Source organism: Neoarius graeffei, chromosome 5, assembly GCF_027579695.1.
Source record: "Neoarius graeffei isolate fNeoGra1 chromosome 5, fNeoGra1.pri, whole genome shotgun sequence".
NCBI lineage: Eukaryota > Metazoa > Chordata > Actinopteri > Siluriformes > Ariidae > Neoarius > Neoarius graeffei.
Window position 1 is genome coordinate 4,815,921 of NC_083573.1, and position 6,432 is coordinate 4,822,352.

Consider the following 6,432-nt stretch of genomic DNA (forward strand, 5'->3'; position numbering starts at 1 on the left):
TTGTCAGAAATATACAGCAAAACAAAATGGCGGACGTATTCGGCCTGTTCTGTAAAAATATTTTCGTCAGAAATATGCAGCAAAACAAAATGGCGGACGTATTCGGCCTGTTCTGTAAAAACATTTATTGTCAGAAATATACAGTAAAACAAAATGGCGGACGTATTCGGCCTGTTCTGTAAAAATATTTACGTCAGAAATATGCAGCAAAACAAAATGGCGGACGTATTCGGCCTGTTCTGTAAAAATATTTACGTCAGAAATATACAGCAAATCAAAATGGCGGACGTATTCGGCCTGTTCTGTAAAAATATTTATTGTCAGAAATATACAGCAAATCAAAATGGCGGCCGTATTTGGCCTGTTCTGTAAAAATATTTACGTCAGAAATATGCAGCAAAACAAAATGGCGGACGTATTCGGCCTGTTCTGTAAAAATATTTACGTCAGAAATATACAGCAAATCAAAATGGCGGACGTATTCGGCCTGTTCTGTAAAAATACTTACGTCAGAAATATGCAGCAAAACAAAATGGCGGACGTATTCGGCCTGTTCTGTAAAAACATTTATTGTCAGAAATATACAGCAAAACAAAATGGCGGACGTATTCGGCCTGTTCTGTAAAAATATTTATTGTCAGAAATATACAGCAAAACAAAATGGCGGACGTATTCGGCCTGTTCTGTAAAAACATTTATTGTCAGAAATATACAGTAAAACAAAATGGCGGACGTATTCGGCCTGTTCTGTAAAAATATTTATTGTCAGAAATATACAGCAAAACAAAATGGCGGACGTATTCGGCCTGTTCTGTAAAAATATTTATTGTCAGAAATATACAGCAAAACAAAATGGCGGACGTATTCGGCCTGTTCTGTAAAAACATTTATTGTCAGAAATATACAGTAAAACAAAATGGCGGACGTATTCGGCCTGTTCTGTAAAAATATTTATTGTCAGAAATATACAGCAAAACAAAATGGCGGACGTATTCGGCCTGTTCTGTAAAAATCTTAATTGTCAGAAATATACAGCAAAACAAAATGGCGGACGTATTCGGCCTGTTCTGTAAAAATATTTATTGTCAGAAATATACAGCAAAACAAAATGGCGGACGTATTCGGCCTGTTCTGTAAAAATATTTATTGTCAGAAATATACAGCAAAACAAAATGGCGGACGTATTCAGCCTGTTCTGTAAAAATATTTATTGTCAGAAATATACAGCAAAACAAAATGGCGGACGTATTCGGCCTGTTCTGTAAAAATACTTATTGTCACAAATATACAGCAAAACAAAATGGCGGACGTATTCGGCCTGTTCTGTAAAAATCTTTATTGTCAGAAATATACAGCAAAACAAAATGATGGATGTATTCAGCCTGTTCTGTAAAAATATTTATTGTCAGAAATATACAGCAAAACAAAATGGCGGACGTATTCAGCCTGTTCTGTAAAAATATTTATTGTCAGAAATATACAGCAAAACAAAATGGCGGACGTATTCGGCCTGTTCTGTAAAAATGTTTACGTCAGAAATATACAGCAAAACAAAATGGCGGACGTATTCGGCCTGTTCCGTAAAAATATTTATTGTCAGAAATATACAGCAAAACAAAATGGCGGACGTATTCGGCCTGTTCTGTAAAAATCTTTATTGTCAGAAATATACAGCAAAACAAAATGGCGGACGTATTCGGCCTGTTCTGTAAAAACATTTATTGTCAGAAATATAGAGTAAAATAAAATGGCGGACGTATTCGGCCTGTTCTGTAAAAATATTTACGTCAGAAATATACAGCAAAACAAAATGGCGGACGTATTCGGCCTGTTGTGTAAAAATATTTATTGTCAGAAATATACAGCAAAACAAAATGGCGGACGTATTCGGCCTGTTCTGTAAAAATATTTATTGTCAGAAGTATACAGCAAAACAAAATGGGGGACGTATTCGGCCTGTTCTGTAAAAATATTTACGCCAGAAATATACAGCAAAACAAAATGGCGGACGTATTCGGCCTGTTCTGTAAAACATTTATTGTCAGAAATATACAGCAAAACAAAATGGCGGACGTATTCGGCCTGTTCCGTAAAAACATTTATTGTCAGAAATATACAGCAAAACAAAATGGCGGACGTATTCGGCCTGTTCCGTAAAAATATTTATTGTCAGAAATATACAGCAAAACAAAATGGCGGACGTATTCGGCCTGTTCCGTAAAAATATTTATTGTCAGAAATATACAGCAAAACAAAATGGCGGAGGTATTCGGCCTGTTGTGTAAAAATATTTATTGTCAGAAATATACAGTAAAACAAAATGGCGGACGTATTTGGCCTGTTCTGTAAAAATATTTATTGTCAGAAATATACAGCAAAACAAAATGGCGGACGTATTCGGCCTGTTCTGTAAAAATCTTAATTGTCAGAAATATACAGCAAAACAAAATGGCGGACGTATTCGGCCTGTTCTGTAAAAACATTTATTGTCAGAAATATACAGCAAATCAAAATGGCGGACGTATTTGGCCTGTTCTGTAAAAACATTTATTGTCAGAAATATACAGCAAAACAAAATGGCGGACGTATTCGGCCTGTTCTGTAAAAACATTTATTGTCAGAAATATACAGCAAAACAAAATGGCGGACGTATTTGGCCTGTTCTGTAAAAATATTTACGTCAGAAATATACAGCAAATCAAAATGGCGGACGTATTCGGCCTGTTCTGTAAAAATATTTACGTCAGAAATATACAGCAAAACAAAATGGCGGACATATTCGGCCTGTTCTGTAAAAATGTTTACGTCAGAAATATACAGCAAAACAAAATGGCGGACGTATTTGGCCTGTTCTGTAAAAATATTTATGTCAGAAATATACAGCAAATCAAAATGGCGGACGTATTCGGCCTGTTCTGTAAAAATATTTATTGTCAGAAATATACAGCAAATCAAAATGGCGGACGTATTCGGCCTGTTCTGTAAAAATACTTATTGTCAGAAATATACAGCAAAACAAAATGGCAGATGTATTCGGCCTGTTCTGTAAAAACATTTATTGTCAGAAATATACAGCAAAACAAAATGGCGGACGTATTCGGCCTGTTCTGTAAAAATATTTACGTCAGAAATATACAGCAAAACAAAATGGCGGACGTATTCGGCCTGTTTTGTAAAAATATTCACGTCAGAAATATACAGTAAAACAAAATGGCGGATGTATTCGGCCTGTTCTGTAAAAACATTTATTGTCAGAAATATACAGCAAAACAAAATGGCGGACGTATTCGGCCTGTTCTGTAAAAATATTTACGTCAGAAATATACAGCAAAACAAAATGGCGGACGTATTCGGCCTGTTTTATAAAAATATTCACGTCAGAAATATACAGTAAAACAAAATGGCGGACGGATTCGGCCTATTCTTTAAAAATATTCACGTCAGAAATATACAGTAAAACAAAATGGCGGATGTATTCGGCCTGTTCTGTAAAAACATTTATTGTCAGAAATATACAGCAAAACAAAATGGCGGACGTATTCGGCCTGTTCCGTAAAAATATTTATTGTCAGAAATATACAGCAAAACAAAATGGCGGACGTATTCGGCCTGTTCCGTAAAAATATTTACTGTCAGAAATATACAGCAAAACAAAATGGCGGACGTATTCGGCCTGTTCCGTAAAAATATTTATTGTCAGAAATATACAGCAAAACAAAATGGCGGACGTATTCGGCCTGTTCTGTAAAAATATTTATTGTCAGAAATATACAGCAAAACAAAATGGCGGACGTATTCGGCCTGTTCCGTAAAAATATTTATTGTCAGAAATATACAGCAAAACAAAATGGCGGACGTATTCGGCCTGTTCTGTAAAAATCTTTATTGTCAGAAATATACAGCAAAACAAAATGGCGGACATATTCGGCCTGTTCTGTAAAAACATTTATTGTCAGAAATATAGAGTAAAATAAAATGGCGGACGTATTCGGCCTGTTCTGTAAAAATATTTACGTCAGAAATATACAGCAAAACAAAATGGCGGACGTATTCGGCCTGTTGTGTAAAAATATTTATTGTCAGAAATATACAGCAAAACAAAATGGCGGACGTATTCGGCCTGTTCTGTAAAAATATTTATTGTCAGAAGTATACAGCAAAACAAAATGGCGGACGTATTCGGCCTGTTCTGTAAAAATATTTACGCCAGAAATATACAGCAAAACAAAATGGCGGACGTATTCGGCCTGTTCTGTAAAACATTTATTGTCAGAAATATACAGCAAAACAAAATGGCGGACGTATTCGGCCTGTTCCGTAAAAACATTTATTGTCAGAAATATACAGCAAAACAAAATGGCGGACGTATTCGGCCTGTTCCGTAAAAATATTTACGTCAGAAATATACAGCAAAACAAAATGGTGGACGTATTCGGCCTGTTCTGTAAAAATACTTATTGTCAGAAATATACAGTAAAACAAAATGGCGGATGTATTCAGCCTGTTCTGTAAAAATATTTATTGTCAGAAATATACAGCAAAACAAAATGGCGGACGTATTCGGCCTGTTCCGTAAAAATATTTACGTCAGAAATATACAGCAAAACAAAATGGCGGACGTATTCGGCCTGTTCCGTAAAAATATTTACGTCAGAAATATACAGCAAAACAAAATGGCGGACGTATTCGGCCTGTTCTGTAAAAACATTTATTGTCAGAAATATACAGCAAAACAAAATGGCGGACGTATTCGGCCTGTTCTGTAAAAACATTTATTGTCAGAAATATACAGCAAAACAAAATGGCGGACGTATTCGGCCTGTTCTGTAAAAACATTTATTGTCAGAAATATACAGCAAAACAAAATGGCGGACGTATTCGGCCTGTTCTGTAAAAACATTTATTGTCAGAAATATACAGCAAAACAAAATGGCGGACGTATTCGGCCTGTTCTGTAAAAATATTTACGTCAGAAATATACAGCAAAACAAAATGGCGGACGTATTCGGCCTGTTCTGTAAAAATACTTATTGTCAGAAATATACAGCAAAACAAAATGGCAGATGTATTCGGCCTGTCCTGTAGAAATACTTATTGTCAGAAATATACAGCAAAACAAAATGGCGGACGTATTCGGCCTGTTCTGTAAAAACATTTATTGTCAGAAATATACAGCAAAACAAAATGGCGGACGTATTCGGCCTGTTCTGTAAAAACATTTATTGTCAGAAATATACAGCAAAACAAAATGGCGGACGTATTCGGCCTGTTCTGTAAAAATATTTACGCCAGAAATATACAGCAAAACAAAATGGCGGACGTATTCGGCCTGTTCTGTAAAACATTTATTGTCAGAAATATACAGCAAAACAAAATGGCGGACGTATTCGGCCTGTTCCGTAAAAACATTTATTGTCAGAAATATACAGCAAAACAAAATGGCGAACGTATTTGGCCTGTTCCGTAAAAATATTTACGTCAGAAATATACAGCAAAACAAAATGGTGGACGTATTCGGCCTGTTCTGTAAAAATACTTATTGTCAGAAATATACAGTAAAACAAAATGGCGGATGTATTCAGCCTGTTCTGTAAAAATATTTATTGTCAGAAATATACAGCAAAACAAAATGGCGGACGTATTCGGCCTGTTCCGTAAAAATATTTACGTCAGAAATATACAGCAAAACAAAATGGCGGACGTATTCGGCCTGTTCCGTAAAAATATTTACGTCAGAAATATACAGCAAAACAAAATGGCGGACGTATTCGGCCTGTTCTGTAAAAACATTTATTGTCAGAAATATACAGCAAAACAAAATGGCGGACGTATTCGGCCTGTTCTGTAAAAACATTTATTGTCAGAAATATACAGCAAAACAAAATGGCGGACGTATTCGGCCTGTTCTGTAAAAACATTTATTGTCAGAAATATACAGCAAAACAAAATGGCGGACGTATTCGGCCTGTTCTGTAAAAACATTTATTGTCAGAAATATACAGCAAAACAAAATGGCGGATGTATTCGGCCTGTTCTGTAAAAATACTTATTGTCAGAAATATACAGCAAAACAAAATGGCGGACGTATTCGGCCTGTTCTGTAAAAATATTTACGTCAGAAATATACAGCAAAACAAAATGGCGGATGTATTCGGCCTGTTCTGTAAAAATACTTATTGTCAGAAATATACAGCAAAACAAAATGGCAGATGTATTCGGCCTGTCCTGTAGAAATACTTATTGTCAGAAATATACAGCAAAACAAAATGGCGGACGTATTCGGCCTGTTCTGTAAAAACATTTATTGTCAGAAATATACAGCAAAACAAAATGGCGGACGTATTCGGCCTGTTCTGTAAAAACATTTATTGTCAGAAATATACAGCAAAACAAAATGGCGGACGTATTCAGCCTGTTCTGTAAAAATATTTA